We start from the raw sequence: 21,931 nt of genomic DNA, 5'->3' as shown, positions 1-21,931 counted from the left end.
CAATAATCTGGAAATTTGTCAGAGAAAAATCTGAATTACATAGGTGTTTGGAACCAAACTGACTCTTCAGTTCTAAGTTATTTGTTTGCTTCAATTTAGTGCTTTAACTTTGCCTCTGGTCAGATGGCCTCATCCCCAAACACCAGGCTTTCACCTTACTATCTCTTCTCCAAAGTACCACCAGAAAGATCAGTCTAAAATACAAATATTTTCTCACTCCTCTACTTAAAATTGTTCAGTGCATCCCACTACCTTCAGGATAAGGTTGATACCCCTTAGAATGACATATAAGGCCCTTAATTACCTGGATTACCTGGATCCTACCAGCCTCTTCATCTCACTCTCTGTCCACTTACTTCACAACCTACTCTTCAGCCACACTAAGCCACTTGCAGTTCTAACTTTACCACATTCTCTCACACCCTGTGTCTTATGCCTTTTGTTCCTTCTGCCTAGGTCACTGTCCATCTTAACATCTTTACCTTAATCACCCAGCACTATACTTTCTTCAGATCTCAGCTCAGGTCACTTTCACCTAGAAACACCTTCATTTTTGCTTCCGACATCAACTAAATATCTTTCCTATTTTCTTACTTAGCGTTCTATTCTAACCTTGATTATCACATTTATCACACTGTATCTTTGTTGGCAATTTATATCTCTCAATCCTCAACTAATTGTGAAGTCCTGTGGACAGGAGTTGCATCCTACTTGTTTTGTCTTAACTGAAAAACTAGCATTGTGTCTGGAATGTAGTAGGCGCTCAGTAAATGTTTGTTGAATTAGCTAGTATGTTTCTGATGTCTCAGAAGTAGTTTGGGGAAAAGATCTTTTTTTTTTAAAGAATGCTAAGAGAAAAGAGTTATAGCAGGACAAATTACTCAGAAATTACCATTTTTTTGGTCTTATAAAATAAAAGCATTTGTAAACTTTGGGAAACATATATCCCATGAGACTCTGAAGGAATCAGTTGTCAATCAAATGCTGGAAAGGTCAGCATGATAACAAGTCTTTTGATCAGATAAAAGCCAAGGTTACCCAAACTAAAAACAAAAAATTAATGCATATCATTGAAATATGAAATAAAGAAACATCAAGCATTATATATATACATTGTAAACTAAACATGAAAAAATAACTTCTCTTCAAGAATTCCATCTTAGGATCTTCTTCAGGCCTATTCAGTGAAATTCACCATGCAATAAATTTTATATTATTAGAGGGTAAAATTTCCCGAGAAACAAACTATTCAAACACTTTTCAACTTCTGGAATAAAAAGTAACCCCAAGTCTACAGTTTGAAACAGTAGTTATTTCAGAGATCTTCTTAGGATTAGTTTCATTTGGCCTTTCACTATTTTTTTTAAATTGTCTGGTATAAAGAAAACCATTACAAACACTTTTTTCCCTCTATTGTGGGCTCAATGAGCTCTGCTGAAGGTAAAGTTAAAATCTGAAGGAATCAGAAAAGGTGGAGACACCTAAGTACTTACACAGATAAATACTGTCTTATTTCTCTAAACTAAAAGAATTGGCCAAGTCTCCAAATTATAACCCACTGAGCTCTGTGGGTGCAAATCTGGGACAAGGTAAAGACCCAGATGGCATGGGTGAGACTGAGGAAAACCCACATAATCTCATGGACCTTACATCAAGAAACACATTTGATTTGGGCTATTTTGGAGGAGATCCAGAAGCAAACGTCTATTCTACAGTGACTGTAGGATCACAAATCACTCCACCTACTCTAGAAAATAAGCAGATGCCTATAATAATCCCATGCTAATCATGGTCAATGAAAACACATTAGTCTCATACACCACTGTATCTCCAGGATCTTGAGTAATACACAGCACAGAGCAGATGCTCAGAAAATATTTGTTGAATGAATGGATTAATTACTGAATAAATGAACCAGTAATGTCATACAACTAAACCATACTGCCCAGGACAACACTTAACTATATTCTATCTGTAGCCTATGGACCTTAAATTGGTTTTTTTTTTTTTTTTTTTTTTTTTTTGCCCAGGGTTCATCGCCAGCATCTTTCCACTCCCACCTGCACCCCCAGGAAGAGCCAAGTTGAAACAGTCTTCCCAGTCTGGACACTAACACACAAGTAAGCATTTGTGACAGGAATCAAAGTCTGAGGTACCCTCCTAACTCTTTGAGCCACTTCCCAACTTTGCTCACATGAAACCTCTTAAGAAGCCTTTCCTACTTCCTCCCTCCGCATAGAAATGACTCCTTTCTTTGTATTCCCTCTGTACCCTGCATATGCTTAAACATTTCTAAATTATGAAATAGGACATGAAGAAAAGTGTATAAAATATTGTGTACAGTTTAACAAATTATAACAAACTACACAGTTTAACAAATTATAGTAGAGTGTATCCCTGTGTAACACTCATCAAGGTCAAGATAGAGAACATCATCAGCATCAGAGAATGCTGCTATCACTGGCAAAGCCCGTTGACTATTCCCAGGAAATGAAAACAGAATCTGGGTAATTTAAAAAGTCTAACCTTTCACTTTTCTTTTCCTCTGTGCTTAGTGTAGTTTCAGTTGCTCATAGGGGGCTGTGTGCAGAGACCTGGCACCCAGCACTTCAGACCAGACTTCTAGCGCACAAACAGCTGCGCCGACACCTCAGCTCCGAGGGACACAGGGCAGAAGCTCCACGAACGACACAGCAAGTCAAGATGGCGGCGGCAGCCCGTGCGCAGAATCTCTGCACCCGGCACCGTGATCTGAAGCCGCAAGCAGCCGGCTGTGCCAGCCCTGCGAGAAATCCGCCCCCGAGAGAGCTCCGCCCCCAAGAGAACTCCACCCCGTTCCCGCTGAAGAAAACCCTGTAAAGCAGCCCTACCTCTGGCCTGCCAGGGAGAGCCGGTGCTCTACAGGGTGATCTCGCCCCTCTCCATTCTTTCATCAAAGAATAAAACTTTCTGGGCGTCCCTGGTGGCGCAGTGGTTGAGAATCTGCCTGCTAATGCAAGGGACGCGGGTTGGAGCCCTGGTCTGGGAAGATCCCACATGCCGCGGAGCAACTAGGCCCGTGAGCCACAACTACTGAGCCTGCGCGTCTGGAGCCTGTACTCCAGAACAAGAAAGGCCACGACAGTGAGAGGCCCGCGCATCGCGATGAAGAGCGGCCCCCGCTCGCTGCAACTGGAGAAAGCCCTCGCAAAGAAACGAGGACCCAACACAGCCAAAAAGTAAATAAATAAATAAAATTAACAAACAAACAAAAAACTTTCTTTTGCTTGGTCTCATTCTATTGGCTCAGATGACACTGGGCAGAAGGATCCTTGCTGGGGACCAAATCAGGAGGGTAAGTAACTTCCCCACCATGTTCCTCTCTCATCACAAACTCTTGCCTCCCCTGGGGTAACCACTCTCCTGACTATTAGGTTAATGTGTCCCTGCTTTGTTTCATAGTTTTTCGACAGAAGCAAGAACCCCTAATCAATGTGGGTTACTTCTATCTGTTTTTGTCTTGTTTCTTTTGTTGACGTTATGTTGCACACAGCTGTAGTTTTAAATTTTTCACTACTGAATGTTATTCCATTACATGAATAAACCGTTTGTCTATTCATTTTACTGTAGATGGATGTTTGGCAGGATCCCATTTGAGGCTATTGTACGCAATATTGCACATTCCTGTCAGGTGTATGGTAGTGCACATAAGTATGTATTTCAATAATAGAACATATCTCTGAGAGAGGAATTTCTGGATATGCACAACTGCACATTACTGGATAGTGCCAAAGCATTTTCCAAAATGACTGGATCAGTGTTTACTGCCACCAGTTTTTGAAAGTTCTTATTGCTCCATGTTCTTGCCTTGGAATTGTCTTACTTTAAAATTTTCTTCAATCTAGTGGGTAAGCAATGGTTTCTCATTGAGGTTTTGATGTGCTTTTTCTGATTCCCAATGAGGTTGAATGCCATTTTAAATGTACATTGGTCATTTAGATTTCCTCATTAGTGAATTTTCTTGTCCATTTTTCTATTGAATTGGCAGCATTGCTTTTGGGTTTTTTTTTTATCATTTGTAACAATTCTCTATGAATTCTGAATATTTTGGTTAAAATTGGAAATATGTTCTCCCACCCTATGGTTGCTTTTTACTATCTTAATAGTGTATGTCAACGAAGGGAACTTAATTTTAATGAAATCAACTTTATTGATCTCCTTTTAGTTAGTGCCTTTTGCATCATTTTTTTAAAATTTATTTGTTTTATTTACTTATTTTTGGCTGCATTGGGTCTTTGTTGCTGCATGCGGGCTTTCTCTAGTTGCAGCGAGCGAGGGCTACTCTTGGTTGTGGTGCGCAGGCTTCTCACTGCGGTGGCCTCTCTTGTTGCAGAGCTCGGGCTCTAGGCATACGGGCTTCAGTAGTTGTGGCATGCGAGCTCAGTAGTTGTGGCTCGCGGGCTCTAGAGCACAGGCTCAGTAATTGTGGCACACAGGCTTAGTTGCTCTGTGGCATGTGTGATCTTCCCAGACCAGGGCTCAAACCTGTGTCCCCTGCATTGGCAGGCGGATTCTTAACCACTGAACCACCAGGGAAGCCCTGCGTCATGTTTAAGAAATCATTTCTGTGCTCCCTTTGGCAGCACATATACTAAAATTGGAGCGATACAGAGAAGATTAGCATGGCCCCTACACAAGGATGACATGCAAATTCATGAAGCATTCCATATTTTTCCCACACACATATGTTCACCTAATCTATGACAAAGGAGGCAAGAATATACAATGAAGAAAGACAGTCTCTTCAATAAGTGGTGCTGGGAAAACTGGACAGCTACATGTAAAAGAATGAAATTAGAACACTCCCCAACACCATATACAGAAATAAACTCAAAATGCAGTGTAAAGGTATCACTTTACACTGGTCAGAATGGCCATCGTAAAAAATCTACAAACAGTAAATGCTGAGCAGCGTGTGCAGAAAAGGGAACCCTCTTGCACTGTTGGTGGGAATGTAAATTGATACAGCCACTATTGAGAACAGTTTGGAGATTCCTAAAAAAACTAAAAATAGAACTACCATATGACCCAGAAATCCCACTACTGGACCTATACCCAGAGAAAACCATAATTCAAAAAGACACATGTACCCCAGTATTCATTGCAGCACTATTTACAATAGCCAGGACATGGAAATAACCTAAATGTCCATCAACAGAGGAATGGATAAAGAAGATGTGGTACATATATACAATGGAGTATTACTCAGCCATAAAAAGAAATGAAATTGGGTCATTTGTAGAGATGTGGATGGACCTAGAGACTGTCATACAGAGTGAAGTAAGTCAGAAAGAGAAAAACGTATATCATATATTAACACATATATGCAGAATCTAGAAAAATGGTATAGATGATCTTATTTGCAAAGCAGATGTAGAAACACGGATGTAAAGAACAAATGTATGGACACCAAGGGAGGAAGGGGGGGATGGGATGAATTGGGAGACTGGGATTGATGTATATACACTATTGATACTATGTATAAGATAGATAACTAATGAGAACCTACTGTATAGCTCAGGGAACTCTACTCAGTGCTCTGTGGTGGCCTAAATGGGAAGGAAATCCAAAAAAGTGGGGATACATGTATACGTATATCTGACTCACTTTGCTGTACAGTAGAAACTCACACAACATTGTAAAGCAACTATACTCCAATAAAAATTAATTTAAAAAAAGAAATCACTTCCTATCTAAGGTCATGAAGATATTCTCTTTATTATCCAGTGCAAGTTTGATTTTTTTTTTTGATATGTAAGTCTGTAACCCACCTGGAATTGATTTTTGTGTTAGGTGCGACAGGAGATCCAATTTTTTTTTCTACAATAAGTGTTGTCCAATAGTCCCAGCACCATTTGTTGAAAATACTAGCCTTTCCCCTACTGCTCTGCAGTGTTACTTTGCCATATATATCTGGTTCCATTCCTAGACATTCTATTCTCTTCGTTCCCGTCTGTTTGTCCTTGTGCTAATACCACAGGGTATAAATTAATGTAGACTTATATTAACTTGGCTATTCTTTAATCTTTGCAGTTCCATATAAATTTTAGAATCAACTTTTCACATTCCACACACACACACAAAAACCCTACTGCATTTTTTATTGGATTTGAATTAAATCCATAAATAAGTTTAGGGAAAAGACATTTTGGCAAATTTGAATCTTCTAGTCTATAACCAATATCTATTTCTCTATGTCAGTCTTTTTAGTTTATTTTAATAAAGTTTTATAGTCTTCTCTGTAAATTTATTTATAGATGTTTGATATTTTAATCCTAAGTGTCTTAAGCCTTTTCTCTTTTTCCAAGTCTTTCTCATACACAACAGAACTAACATTTTCCTTTCAAGGAAAGCATGCAGAAGCTTACTGATAAAACAATTGCACTCAAACAGGAATGCTGTTGCCCTTGACAACAATCTGGTCCACTAGCTAATTAGGCCATACCCTATACTGATGATATGCATGAAGCCACAGGCATCCAATCAGCAGAGTCAGTGGAAAATGGGAAATTATAGGCTAAGTCTACAAGAAGTATGCCTGGAAAATAGATGATGAAGAATCCTGCTGCGTAGCATAAGAAGAGTAGTCTGAACACACTTACTACGGTGGTTGTTGTCTTTATTTCAATGTAAATTATAAATGTATAGCTGTTTGTTTTATTATTTTCATCATTTTTCAATTTACAATAAACCCTGTTAGCAGTAATTAGTTCAAAAGAATGGAACAGTGTGTTTAATGAAAAAAATAAGTGCTACATCTTTATCTCTGAGAAAGTTAATGATGACCGTGTAACTTGCAAAACTTGTCAACATTTACCAACCACTATGAAGGTCATGGTGATATCACTGAACACATACAAAGACACAAATCTGCTAAAGAAGCCTCAGCTTCTGAAAAAATAGCTAAAAAGACTGAGTGGGAAAATAAGGATTCAACATGTGCTGCTGAAGAAAGTGCATTTACACGAGACTGTGACGCTTATCTTTCCAATTAGAGCCAATGCCTGTTCTCCTAAATGAATTTCACTCCTTTTGATTGCAGGCTTTTTGTGCACATTCAAGGAGGGGAGCAATGGCTATGAAGGAGCCGGCTCCATTAGTAGCACCAGGACTTTGCACACTGTTAGATGATGCCAACTTTACAGTGCTGTTTCCAGATACTTTAAAGATTAAGAGACATACAGAGATTTTCAGGTGTGTATATGTACATCTATTAGTAAACTTGGCCTATTTCATACATATATTTGCATATGTTTCACTCTGATATGTCTAAGTGTGGATTTCTTTTTATTTGTCATCCTTAGGATATTTGAATCTGTGTATTTTATAAGTTACAGAAAATTCTCAGTCATTGTCTTCAGATATTCCATCTGTCACATTCTCTCTTTTCTCTCCTTCTTGGACTCCACTTATGGCAGCCCTTCTCACTGTATCCTCTATTTCTGTTGCCCTTCCTTCAATATTTTCCATAAATTAGCTTCTTCCTACTTAATTGTGATTAATTTCTTCCATCATGTCATCCAGTTCACTAATTTTCTTATCAGTTTTGCCTAATCTACTATTAAACTCATTCATAGCGCTCTTTATTTCAACTGTTGAAGTTAGTTCTAAAATATATAGTTTAATGTGCTGTGTCACTATTCATAATTTTCAGTTACCTGCCACGGTTTTATATTTGACGTTTATTTTCTCAGAACCATAGTAACCACAGTTTCATAGTTTTTGTCTGATAATTCCAGTATCTACAGTCTTTATGGATCTACTTCTATTAACTGCGGTTTCTCAAGAGGAGTCTTGTCCTTTGGATCTAGATGTTCTTATTGTATGTTAAATATGTTATTTGAAAATTATTAGTAGTATCAATTTATTATCTTCCAAACAGGATTTTATAATGCTTTTGCTAAGCACCTGGGGAAACTAGCAATACAAGATCATTTTAATCCAAGTTCACAGCTTGAGATTTTACACACACACACACGCACACACACACACAGACAGACGTATTATTCAGCTATGAAAAAGAAGGAAATCTTTCCATTTGCATCAACATGGGTGAAACTGGAGGACATAATGCTAAGTGAAATAAGCCAGACACATGAAGAAGATATTGTATGATCTTAATTATATGTGGAGTCTTTTAAAAAAAAGAGTTGAATTCATCGAAACAGAGACTAGAACATGAGCTACCAGGGCTGGGCCAAGCAGGGAGGAGGGGAGGGGAAATAAGGGAGGTATTGGTCAAGGGTCAAGGGTATTGGTCAAAGTTGTTGGCCATTATGTAGTATGAACAAGTCTAAAGAATAATATACAGCATGATGACCATAATTAATAATACTGTATTGAATATTGAAAATATGAATAGAGTAGATTTCAGGTGTTCTCATCACACACACACACAAATAACTATGTGAGGAGACAACATGCTGCTTAGCTTAACGATAATAATCATTTCACTATACCCATATATATATCAAATCATGATATTGTACACCTTAAATATACACAACTTTTGTTTAAAACTATATTTTAAAATGATTACATCCCAAGAGTATGGAAAGAGTGTTGGATCCTTCTCAGGAGACCCATCAGCAGTGCTCTGTGTGTCTCTTCTGATTTATCTCCTCTCACTCATCATCACACAGAATCTTCATCTATCTGGATATTAGAAAAAGTGCCTCTGACCCACAACATATTCTTCCAAATCTATCACTTAGGCCATAAATTCTGCCCACTGATCTCAGGACTAAGGCATCTGATGCTCAAATTCCAGATTCTTACAACTCATAAGCCAAGAACTTCACTCTTGTTGCAGAGCCATTCTCTAAAAACCTTCCCTGGAGCTAATGAATGACCATGAGTACATGTAAGAAGGTCTAGACTTCAAGGTAAGAAGAGATAGGAAGACATACATGTCAAAGCAGTTAATCCATTTATTGGAATATATTAAGCTTGTAGTTATCAGACTGTGTTCTACAGAACCCTAAGACATAATAATGATTTGATAAACATGATTTTTAAATTGCCACATTATTTGCTAATATAAACAGTGTATGTAATTTATCAATAGAAACAAACTACACTGAAGTCTGTTTTTGTGTTGTTAGGATGAACAGTCTCTAGCCATTGAGCCACTGAAACCTCAAGAAGCAAATTGTTGGAGCCCTGTCAAGTCCTCCCAGAATCTCCAGAGCTGGTTAGAGATAGGGCTTTTCCCTGGGGAGCCATTCAGTTGGGAACATGGAGAAGGTCATGGAAAGGACACAGGAAGGGCCACAGAACTGTACTCATTGTGAGAAAGCAAGAAAGTTCCACAATTTCTCAGACTTTGTTTCTTACACGTTAATGAAAAAAAGGGAATAGAGGGACTTCCCTGGTGGTTGTCCAGTGGTTTAGACTCAGCACTTCCACTGCAGGGGCCGAGGGTTCAATCCCTAGTCAGAGAACTAAGATCCTACATGCCACAAACCGTGGCCAAAAAAAGGGGGGAGGGGATAGAAATCCCTGTTTCTCAGAGTTATTTGAGAATCAATGACCTAATATGTGCAGTAGAACATAGCACAGCACTGGACACAAAGTACATAATGAGTGTCAGTCACCTGTCCTTGTCTTTCTTCTAACAAGTCTCCAGACCTCTTAGAAAGAAGTTTTCCAGCTCATACTGAATCACAGCTTCCACAGAAGCTATTCTATCTATGTCCATATATGCAGGGCCATGAAAAAGGTAATTTTTGTGCTTATGTTTGATGCCCTTAAGCACATCTTTTTCCAAACAGCTTCTCCTCATCTACCCATGCCTGCTAATCTAGCAGTACTTTACAGGGTTCAGATTGCTCTGACTCTAAAACAACCTACTTTTGCTTCTGATAGTCCATAACAGGAAACATTTTTATAGAGTATAACGGAGAGGCTGGCAGCATAATGGAGACTCTAGAACAAGACTTAAAATGCTGTAGTTTTCCATCAGTCACACGACACAGCATGTCATGCATAAGAAACAGCTGATTTATTAGCCTGATGGAGCAGGCTGTGAATATGAAATGATAGGGTGCAGCCACAGACCAGTTGCAGGAAAATGTGCAGTTGTGGGCCAACTCGTGGGTGCCGTTGACAATAATGCCAGAGATCAATTCTGACCAACACATATTTATTTATCAGGAAAACTCTGAGAGATGACAAAGCACGGGAGCCAGCCAGCCCCACAGGGAAGACAACCAGTGTCCAGACTGAACTCTTGTGTGAGTTGGTAACAAATCTACTTTCCCCCGCGTGGTGATGCTACTAAATAAATAACATGAATAAAAATAAACTATTGGAAGCCTATTTCTCACATTACATTAGCGAGAATATTTGAGGATCTGTTTCATGGCTTTAATTCAGGCATATTTCCCCCCTCATCTTTTTCTGAAACAGATCAATTTCTGTTTGTGACATTACCTATCTTAGGAATAGTTGTTTACGGCATGTGGAGAATGGGAATTGGTTAGCCAGCAAACCAAAAAGGGCAGATGATGTAAACCTCGTAGGGCAGAAGTAAATGTGGGTGAGAGCTAAAAAGTTCAAAACTCCTCACCTTCTGAGCACCAATGCACTTCCTGAAAGGAGATCAAAAATGCACCACCTAGGGCTTCCCTGGTGATTCAGTGGTTGGGGGTCCGCCTGCCGATGCAGGGAACGCGGGTTCGTGCCCCAGTCCGGGAGGATCCCACATGCAGCGGAGCGGCTGGGCCCGTGAGCCATGGCCGCTGAGCCTGCGCATCCGGAGCCTGTGCTCCGCAACGGGAGAGGCCACAACAGTGAGAGGCCCGCGTACCGCAAAAAAAAAAAAAAGCACCACCTATACTGGTTTGAGAGTAGTAATCCCCACATTCCAGCTGAATGTTAAGTACATACAAATTTCTAAAGCCTCTCATAATATTATTTTGACATTGCCTTTTCAAAATAAAATACTTACGTGATTTCATTTTGACCTGTATAGTGACTTTCTGACCCATAACGATGTCACAGAAAAACATACTGCTGAAATCATCAAATTACTGAGTATGTGCCTCAGACTATGTCCAGCCAAACTAAAGTTGAACATTTCATGGGAAAAAACCTTGCTCAATGACCTAGATATTTCCCACCTTAAAATTCTTTAAGATAGTATTTCACGTCAATTTTTATTTCCCTGCACAATCCATGATTGTGCCATGATTTCCTATTTCACTTTGCCGGTATTCACACAACATTAGGTGTAACATTTTACAAGAACCCACCAAAACCAGTTAAGCCTGACTGGCTCTATAGATAGTGACTTTACTTTCTGAACCAGAAATGTTATAGGACACATGGGCTGCCAGCAGGGCAGAGCACTTTGTATCCAACCTGTATCCTTGAAACAGTCTCTCCTCCAGCAAATGAGTCCTCAAAACTGCCACTGGAATTATCTTCATAAAACTGAAATCTGATCAAGCCACTCCGATGCTTTAACCCCTTTGAAATCTCTTCTTTTCCTATAGGATAAAATCTAAACTTTTTGGGTGGGCAACAAAACTCCAAATAGCCTGCCTCAAGACATCTCTTTCACCATTGCAGGTTCCATCCAGCCATTCTGAACTTCTCAGCATGTCTTAACACAGCCTTTCCTAAATTCCATATCTTTGCACCTATATCCTGTCTCTGGAAATACTCTTCCCCACCACACACACACACACACACACACACACACACACACACACACACACACACGAGTGCATAAGCACATGTACTTATCCTTCAAGACAAATTCTTTCCCATGTTCTCCCATGCAGTTAGCTGTTTCTAAACAACTTATCTGTGCCTCTATCAAAGCATTCACCACATTTTATATCAACTTATCTATTTATACATTTAGGTCCTCTCCTAAGCTGGAGTTCACTATAGTTTTAGGTAAACTATATTAAGGAATAACTCTAAATTATAACTGCTGGATTATGAAGTCTGCTTTCTCCCCACTGTCATTAGGTGGGTTTGATCATGATCAAGGCAACCACTTGGGGGAGATGTTGTTAAGATGTTACCAGCATAGGGTGGGTGAGGGGACAGACTAGTGACCTTTAATAACTCTAATAACGTTAATATCTGCAATAATTCTTCCAAACCTAAGATGATGCGTGCAACAACAGAAACAACCAGCATCAAAACAGCCTAGTTGTTTAATCAATAACCAGCAGTTGTAAAACCAGGGCTTCCATCAAGTTCCACTGTGTGGGAAGGCAGCATATGTACAGCTGTTCATTAGGTTGAAACTTCACATTAGATACAGCTTGGATTTAATAGCTGTGAATTTTCTATCTCTAGAAAGCTCGTTAAAAGACTATCACTCCCCTTTTTGTTGGTTACTAAAGAAGTTTAGGAAGTATACCTACTGGAGAAGTATGAGAAGTTAGAGAGGATTAATTTAGATAGGTGCTAATTCCAAAGAAGAGGAACAATAATAACAAAAAGTCTTTCTTTCCTTACACAGAAGTTCTCTTTGAATACAAATATAAACTCTAGGCAAAATGCTTTGGCCCAAATAATTAGGCTCCTGCTGACAATCAGAGTCAGCGGCGGACTGATGTCATGCCAAAGGACACACAGTCTGAGCCTTTAACGTAGAGTTCTAGGGCTAATTAGAAAAATTACACCATGCCACATCCAGTTCTGGAGTCTGTATTTCAGCTGCAGAAGGTGATACCAGTAATGTATGGTGTCACATCTTCAGTCTCGATCTAAGACAAAGAACAAAATACTTTTAAAAGAATTCCTGAAGAACAGAAGGGGATTCAGCCTTACTTGCCTCTTCACGAACACCTAATAAAAGAGAGAGAAAACAGGGTTATCTTCAACAAGCAAATCTTTCTCATTCTCAATTTTCATCCACCTGATTTGCAAGTTATTTTTTCCCCTCTCCTCCTGGAAGTAAAACAATAAAAACCTAAGCCTCTTCTAGTCAGTTTCCAGTACAATGCAATACAGTGCCAGCTTTTGTTCCCAGAGCCTAAAACAGGCTGGGGAACCGCACATGTGCTCTCCAATGTCCATGGACGGCTGAAACTTAGAAAAGGTGCCTTCAGTTGACATAAGCTGTTTCAGCCTTGTCCAGAGTCTGAAACCAGTTCTGTCCTGGGTGTCCCTCCTCAAACACTGGGGATACTGATTCTATCTGGTTCTAAGTCCCAGTTTCCTACTAACTGCAATGACTTGAACTAGAATCCTGTCCTGCCTCTCCCTCCTCAGGAAGCTCCACACCACCGCAAGGATGCTAACACAGTTTTTCCAGAAGCAATCATCTAAACCAAACCTAGGTCATCAAAAAGCCATAGCCAAGAGGTAATCAGGAAAAAGAAGGTTCTAGGAGAAGAGAGGTCTCAGAAAGCATTAATCACAGACAGCATCTGATGAAAAATTTCCATTATCTCAGTCAAAATTATCAAAATAACAGAGCCAGGCGGCCCTGGGAGCTCCGTCTCTGCCAGCCGGACCCAGCACGCTGCCCGGACCAGTGCTCAGGGGGCCCAGGCCTGCTAGAGGCATGGGGGGCCACCGCCTTCTGCCCCAAGAGCCCCGCGGGCCCTGCGGCGCAGTACCAGAGGCCTGGCTTGCAGGTGGGACCCCCTGCCGGCTCCCCATTTGGCGCAGCTGCTCCACTTCGACCTGGCATGCCACCCACCATGACGGACCCATTCCGAAAACTCCTGCTTGTGCCCCAGGCCCAGCCCCCGATGCCTGCCCAGCGCAGGGGGTTAAAGAGGAGGAAGGTGGCAGATAAAGTTCTACCTCAGCGAATTTGGGAGCTTGTCCCAGAACCTCAGGCGTGCATAGATCTCTTGGCTTTTGAGCGGAAGCTGAACCAGACCATTGCTCGAAAGCGGATGGAGATCCAGGAGGCCATCAAAAATCCTCTGACGCAAAAACGGAAGCTGCGGATCTATATTTCTAATATGTTCTGTCCCAGCAAGGCAGAAGGTGATAGTGCAGGAACCGCAGGGACCCCCGGGGGGAAACCCAGCAGGGGACAAGGTGGCTTCCTGGGAACTCCGAGTAGAGGGAAAACTGCTGGATGATCTTAGGAAACAGAAGAGGAAGTTTTCTTCATTCTTTAAGAGGCTCGTCATTGAGCTGGACAAGGAACTGTACGGGTCTGACAAACACTTGCTGGAGTGGCACCAGATGCCCACCACCCAGGAGACAGATGGCTTCCAGGTGAAACGGCCTGGAGACCTCAATGTCAAGTGCACCCACCTGCTCATGCTGGATCATCAGCCTCCCCAGTACAAGTCGGACCCCCGACTGCGGAGGCTGCTGAGGGTGCACACATAGACGAGGGCTGCCATCATGAAGGCCCTGTAGCTCTACATCAAACACAACCAGCTGCAGGACGACCACGAGCGGGAGTACGTCAACTGCAACTGGTACTTCCGCCAGATCTTCAGTTGTGGCCGACTGCGTTTCTCTGAGATTCCCATGAAGCTAGCCAGGTTGCTGCAGCATCCAGACCCCATTGTCGTCAACCATGTAATTAGTGTGGACCCTAACAACCAGAAGAAGACAGGCTGTTATGACATTGATGTGGAGGTGGATGACCCACTCAAGGTCCAGATGAGCAATTTTCTGGCCTCTACCACCAATCAGCAGGAGATTGCTTCCCTTGATGTCAAAATCCATGAGACCATTGAGTCCATCAACCAGCTGAAGACCCAGAGGGATCTCACGCTCTGTTTTAGCACTGACCCCCAGGACTTCATCCAGGAATCGCTCTGTTCCCAGCGCCAGTACCTCAAGATTATCACTGATGTGATTGGGAGTCCTGAGGAAGAGAGACAAGCTGCTTTCTACCACAAGCCCTGGGCCCAGGAACCAGTGGGGAGGCACATCATTGCCAAGGTGCAACAGCAAAGGCAGGAACTGGAACAGGTGCTGGGAATCTGCCTGACCTAACTGCTCAGGGATCCCTTCCTTTCTTCCCAGCCCTGGAGCCACCCCCTCCTCAGCCTGGAAGGGGACCACCCTCTGGGGCACAGACATGTAGGATGAGGGGGTGAGGGGTGTCTCCTGTCACCCTCTGCTCCCCAGCTTTAGTTTCATAAGTGTAGTGATAGGATTCCTTGTTGCTTTGTCCCCAAAGCCTTACCACTTACACGTTGGCTTTAATTGGATTCACAGAAGAGGCCTCCTCTGCCCGCTGCAGGCAGGCCCAAGTAGGACCTGGAGGCTGTGCTTTGACATCATAATGGAGACTTTTCAGAACCAAAGGCCCCTGGCTTTGCTTGTTTACTGACCCCCTTGGAGCGAGTGTCAGCGCTGGTTCTGGGGAGCTTGGCGAGGAAGAGGGGCACAGCTCACACTCTTCCTAGCCTTTCCAAACCAAAGTTCTATGCCATTCCTACCAGCCCAGCCTTGCTGCTGGTTTTTTTTCCTTTCCTTTGGGTATTTGCAGTATTCGTGGGGCAGGTTTTTCTATGCGGGAGCCACTTTTTTTGTACAGCGGTAAGCTTGGGTTTTTCAGGGAGCCCTACTTGGTGGCTCCTTCCTTATTTTCTGTTCTCAATCTATGCAAGCGGCTCTGGCCGCCATCATCTCCTGAGAGGCCAGAGAGCTGCCACCCAAGCTCTTGGGCCCAGGGGTAATGCCTTTTAGAGGGAGGGCACACTAGTTCTCTGGTGTGGCCTGAGGCATGGGTGTGTATCATTGCCCTTTGGAGCTTGGTAAGGAGGGTGGACCTAGGGCTTGGCAAGTGCCACTTCTGGCAGGTTTGGAAATTTCCAAATAAATCTTTGTTCATTGGTGATAAAAATAGATAAATAAATGACAGAGCCATTACAATGTTGCTCTTTCCTTATCAGTACATTTGAAGAAAATAACAGGTCTTTGTCTTAAGGTGTTCATTCAACTTACGGAGTTCAGTTCATCAGAAGCTCCACAATTTGTGTTTTCTAGTTGCCTCTTTCTGGAATCGCTGAATATTTGAATATCTAGTGCTTATATATGAACCAAATGAAAGTTATTCTGAGACAAATATTACTCAAGCCAAATTATTTTAATGTCAAATATGTTAATAGTTGCTTTTCAAAAGTGTAAACATGGAGAGCTCAGAAAGCAAGTTTAAGCATTCTTTATCAAATAAACAACATGGGTTTTGGCCCATTTTTTCTGCTGGAACAATAGAAATCCAAGTGATACATACAGAGAAAGCAGCAGAGGTCATAACAGCATTTGAATCTCATACTAGCCTGTTTCACTTCCTTCTCACAACTACCATTCTGCTTGTCTTTATCCTAGTGATAAAAACCAAAATAAAACCTCAAAATCAGATATTGAAACCCAAGATTATTTATAGCTGCCCAATTTCTTATGACATAGTTACATTAGAGTTGATCCAGTTCTGCATGACTAGGAAAATTAAGCATGAAGCACCTTCTTCAATCTACTTCTCTAGTATCTAGGATGCTTTGCAGCAATTCAACATGTGTGTGCTTTCTCTTTGGTGGAAAAAAAAAATACAAAGATAGATGGCATCACCTGAAAAGCAAAAGAAGTGAGGGCCTAAGCCTGTGGAGGCAGTTTAATCACCTGCAAGCAGTTTATCATTCAACATAATAGCACAGGGCCTTAAAAAGCATGCTCTGACACTCTTATTTGTCCTGTGATAGAGTGCTCCCTGCATGGGAATTTAATATCCCCACTGCAATCAAACTTTGATGTGCACAGAATGTGTCTGTCATCTGTAAGCTGGAAGTCACAGTGCAACCCACTTCGCTGACCAGGAAGGGCCAGTCTGTTTCCCACAGGAAGGTTCTCAACCTCAGTTAGCACCTAAGACACAATTTTGGACACCCAGACCCCACCTCAGAATGCCCGAGACTAGGGCCTGGGCATTGTTTTCAAAGCTACATGGTGATTTTGTCACAGAGCTGCATTGAGAATCACAGGGATGCAGTGTTGACCTTTCAGTGTCGTTGCTGGTGCATTGTTTTAAAATTCAGTCCAGGGAGTGGGTGTATACTGCCTTCCAGAAAATGAAGGCAGCCTCTTTTGTGAAGGCTACATAATAGTTTTCCCTCTGGGTGATCAGCCCCCGGGAAACTCTCTGATGGAGCGTAAATCTCCCTTTTCATACAAACAAGCCAATCTCCTGGCTGTTCTGCTCCTGATTAGCCTGGGACAAAATCTCTTGTTCCGGGCAAAGTAGGTGTTATATATTATCATCATTTTATAAATAAAGAAATGGAAAGTGTGAGAAGTAGAATGACTTGCCTACTTTCATACTACAGACTAAAAGGTAACTGGTTCAAAACGAGGATTAAGATTTTCTACCTCTAAGCTTTTTTCTGATTTTAAAATGTATTTTCTATTGTGTTAGGTTCACATGGCGAATAAAATCTCAGGGTTAGGAAAGCAGGATGTCCTCTTTAAAAAAATAAAAAGCAGTTTATTTTAGAAAAGTGGTTCTCAGAATGTGGTTTCTGAATGAGCAGCTTGAGAATCACTTAGGGATTTGTTAGAAATGCAAATTCTCAGCCCTCACCCTAGACCCAGAAATTGAGAACTTCTGGGTGTGGGCTAGCTCTCCAGGCAATTCTGAAATTTTAAGAACCACTGTTTTAGACAAAAGCCAAACTATAAACCCTTTCCCCCAAATTTTGTTGAAATAGAATCTCATAAAAATATTTTTTTAAAACTCAAAGGTAAAGTCAGAGAGAAGTAATAGTTTTTGGAGAAGTAAATCAGCTTGGTTGCCAGAGGTGGAGTCTTCTTGGCTGGAAAATAATCATTAGACAATTGTGGGAAATCATCCCCAAATATTTTTCTCTCTTGAGAAGACATTTAAGTAAAAGTTAAGGGCAACAGGCAGAAACAGTTTAAAGGAAATACGTTGAGTAAAGAAAGAGAATTCTCTGGCAAGGAAGGTACTAGGGCTTAATTAGGTCCTCAAACTAGCAGAAAAAATGAAAAAAGGCCCTTAGGAGAGAGATGGACAGGGTTACCAAATCTGTTTTCCTTTCCACAAATCTGTTTTCCTTTCCACTTGAGTACACAGCCCAGACTCCCTTGTAGTAGAGTGTGGCCCCAGGACTGAGTTCTGACTCCTGGAATATGAGTAGAAGGGGTGGACACTACTTCCAGCGCAGCCCATTAAAAAAATCTCTGTCATAATGCTCACTCTTCTCTCTTCTCACATTGGCCTACTGGAAGCAGAGGATTCAGCAGAAACCTCCATGGCTTTAAGGGACAGTAGATCCACAAGCTAGAAGGACCCAGAGCTCATAAATCACCCTAGGGAATGACACTACCACACACCTACACAAAAACACTATATGAATGAGACAAATTCCCACTGGGCTAAGCCAGTGAAGTTTGGGGGTTGTTACAGACAGCATCTACCATGTGTAATCTAAGTCTTTGCGAGAGTGACTAAAATAAATGCATTTTTAGTCAAAGCAGCAATGTTTCATACCGAGTTCTGATGCCTGCACCTCAAATGGCTATAGAGCAGTAGCTATAGAATTCCCTGTAGATTAAAAAGTACTCCTGTAAGTAGCAGCCAAGCACACCTGCACCTTGTTTTCTCTGTGAGCCCTCCCAGATAACACAGGGTCTCACTGCTCCTCTTCACCAGATTGTCCCTTCTGGAATTTGCCATTATATCCACGTGATGTTTAGAAGACAGAAAGGTGATCTATTTAGGGTCTATATTTTAAGTCTAACACTAATAATTGACCACAAACATCATTCATGATGAGTATGTTTTCAGAAACTTCTACTTCTCTCCTCAGTCCCACCTTTTGTTATGACATCCCCATTTTCCCTTGATGCCCTATTATCTATCTTCCTTGAAGATGTCATACCTCTTGTTCAATATTCATTCATTGCTTAAAAAATTATTTGTCCAGTGGGAGAAATAGACAAGTCATCTTTTCAGTCTGTACACAGCTTCTGACATGGATGAGTCTTCCATTGGCTTCCATCACACAACTCTCTCCTGGTTTATTCCTATTCTCTGGCACTTCCTCCTCCCTCTGCTTTGCATGACCATCCTTCTCTATCCAATAATTAAATGATATTAAGTGATGGAACTTCCTCAAGTCTCTGTCTTAGCCTTTCTCTCTCTCCAATTTCTATATTCAGGCTCTTATATCGACATCAACAACTTCTACTTTCGCCCACCTACACATGACTCTCAAATCTGTGAATATTTCTCATGTACAGACCTTGCTTTGGCGTTCCAGACTCACGTAACAAATTACCTACTAAACATGTCTACTTGGATATCTCAAAGGCATTTTAAACACAACATAACACACAATTGAATTCATTGTTTCCAGCCTCATACTCCACCTCCATGTCTTCTTACAGTGACCATTATCAGTGAATGATACAAGCTTCCATTCTGATAAGCAAGCCAGACATCTAAGAATAATCCTAGACACCTCCCTCTTTCTTGCCCCTGATAGCTACTCCAAAACCACATCTTACTGATTTCACTTCCAAAATACCTCCTGAATCTGTATACTGCACCACATCTCCTCTATAGTATCCCAACCCAAACTGCCCACATCTCTTGCTTGAATGATGGCATTGCTTTTCCTTTTTAAAACACCACCAAATAGTCCATTCTCTACAATGCACAGTGATTTTTTTCAAATTGCAAATCTGATCCCATCATTCCACTACTATTTAAAACTTATCAGAGGCTCTCCCTCAATCCTAGGCTAAAGATACAAATGCTTAACATTGCCCACAAGACCCTACCTTGGCCTGGATCCCATCTGCCTGCCCAGCCTCATCTCAAAACCACCCTTTCACTTTCCCTCTGCAAACCAACCACACTGGCTTTTTTCTTGAATGGGCACGTACCCTCCAACCACAGAACCTGGAACATACAAATTCCTTGGTCTCAAACAATTTCCTTACTTGTCTCATCTCCCTTTCACTTCTACTTTTAGATTTTATCTCACCTTGTTTCCCTTTCTCAGGGACTCTAGTGAGACCTCCATTTTATGGTTAATGGCCCATTACTAAGTCCTCCTAGAATGGCTCTATCTCCACACTAATGATAGCTGTAAATTTGCATTAAATTGTAGGATTCTTTGCTTAATGTCTATTGCCCTTGCTAAACTACAAGCTGCCCCGCAAAATCAGAAACCATGTCCACTTTTGTCCCACCACTGTATCTTAAGTCTCTCACTCATTTAACAAATATTTAGGTGTCAGGAAATATTCTAGGTGCTAAGGACATAGTAATAACAAGACAGAGAAGTTTCCACCTGTTGTGGTATGTACATTGTAGTAATAGGAGACAGAAAATTAAAAATATATTTTTTAAAATAAGAAAAATAATAGGTAATAATAAGTGCTATGCAGAGAATTCAAATAGGATCATATGACACAATGTGATTAAGATGTTTATTTCAGATTGAAAGAAAACCTTTTTGGAGTGGTGAAATTGAAAATTTTAGTTAAAATTTTGACAAGATGAAACCAGTCATGTGAAGACTGATGAGGAGAACCCTCCAGGAAGAGGGCTGTAAGATGGGAGCCAACACCTGACACAGGCTAGGTTCATTATGAATGTTTAATAAATATTAATTGACTGTTGTCAGATAAGCAGGGCCCAGTGAGGGGCTACTAACCCAGGCTTCTCTTCTTTAGCCTATGAGAGATGTAGGGGACAAAGGAAAAGGGGCAGGTGACATGAATGGTGTCTGTTGTAGTTGCTGTTGACTGATAGATCCTCAGTGCTGCTTTCCAGAGAAGCGAGATATGACACATTGATTTTTTTTTTTTTTTTTTTTTGCGGTACGCGGGCCTCTCACTGTTGTGGCCTCTCCCGTTGTGGAGCACAGGCTCCGGACGCGCAGTCTCAGCGGCCATGGCTCACGGGCCCAGCCGCTCCGCGGCATGTAGGATCTTCCCGGACCGGGGCACAAACCCATGTCCCCTGCATCGGCAGGCGGACTCTCAACCACTGCGCCACCAGGGAAGCCCAACACCTTGATTTTTGTAATTTCTATTGTGAGACGGGGATGACTGGTCTTAGTGATGAGCGATTAAGTAACTTGCACACAGTAAGACTCTGTACAAGCTGAAGGAAAAGCTGCATCTGCTGTAACTATTACTGTTTTACTCAAATTATAGCTGACTCCAAGACCTGGCTTTGAACTTGGCACAGTATGGTTAAAACTATTTTCTTGATTTAGAGGTTCTCCTTTCAAAGTTAAGCTAACTGTGCAAACAAATTCATAATATCTAGAAGATATGACAAACATAAAATATATTTTTTAAGTCTAGGATCATCTCATGTCTTCTTCCCTGCCCTTGCGTACTCTCTCAAATTGCAATTGTCCTTGGTTATTTTTCTCCTCCTCTAACTGTGGAGTAACAATAAAGCTTTACACATTGAATGATGAATAAGACATGTTCTTGCCCAGGAAGAAAAGGGGATCAAAGCAAAGTATGTTACTCAAACCATCAGTCTTTTTCAAAAGCAAATGTTTCTTCCCAGGATGAACTAAAATATTTAAGGTTTCAAGAAAATGTGGTCTAGAAAGTCCTTTAAAGTTGTTGTTCAATTACATAAGTAAATTGTTCTATAGAATAAGAGTTTTAAAACAATCAGGTTTCAGATTTTTTTCTAAATGACTGTGTGTGTGTGCGTGAGAGAGAGAGAGAGAGAGAGAGAGAGAGAGAGAGAGATAAGAAAGAGAGGGACTTTGGAAATTTTCTAAATAAAACTGTAAATGAAAGAGCCTGTGTGGCTTTCTTTTTGAAAGATAACTTTTGATGACAAAACTTGAAGAGGCTTCAGTTACTACATATCATTATCATTAATGAACTAATAATCAACATTATGCTAACCAAATCAACTTAGTCAATGGTGGTTCCTTTGGGA

The 21,931-nt window shown here is 41.2% G+C and overlaps 1 pseudogene across 1 annotated transcript in view; it reads left to right on the top strand.

Annotated features, from left to right (window-relative positions):
- LOC307064744 (SWI/SNF-related matrix-associated actin-dependent regulator of chromatin subfamily D member 2-like) overlaps window positions 1-14,979 on the top strand; it is a 37,077-nt pseudogene extending 22,098 nt beyond the window's left edge. Inside the window, exons 3-6 of the transcript in view lie at window positions 2,556-2,855; window positions 7,102-7,233; window positions 10,450-10,558; window positions 13,484-14,979. The product of the transcript in view is annotated as an SWI/SNF-related matrix-associated actin-dependent regulator of chromatin subfamily D member 2-like (transcript). The remainder of the gene's footprint in view (window positions 1-2,555; window positions 2,856-7,101; window positions 7,234-10,449; window positions 10,559-13,483) is intronic.
- The last annotated feature ends 6,952 nt before the right edge of the window (window positions 14,980-21,931 follow it).

The sequence above is a fragment of the Hyperoodon ampullatus genome, assembly GCF_949752795.1.
Source record: "Hyperoodon ampullatus genome assembly, chromosome: 2".
NCBI classification, from domain to species: Eukaryota; Metazoa; Chordata; class Mammalia; order Artiodactyla; family Ziphiidae; genus Hyperoodon; species Hyperoodon ampullatus.
The sequence above is the reverse complement of the archived record's forward strand: the minus strand, read 5'-3'. Positions and strand labels throughout refer to the sequence as shown.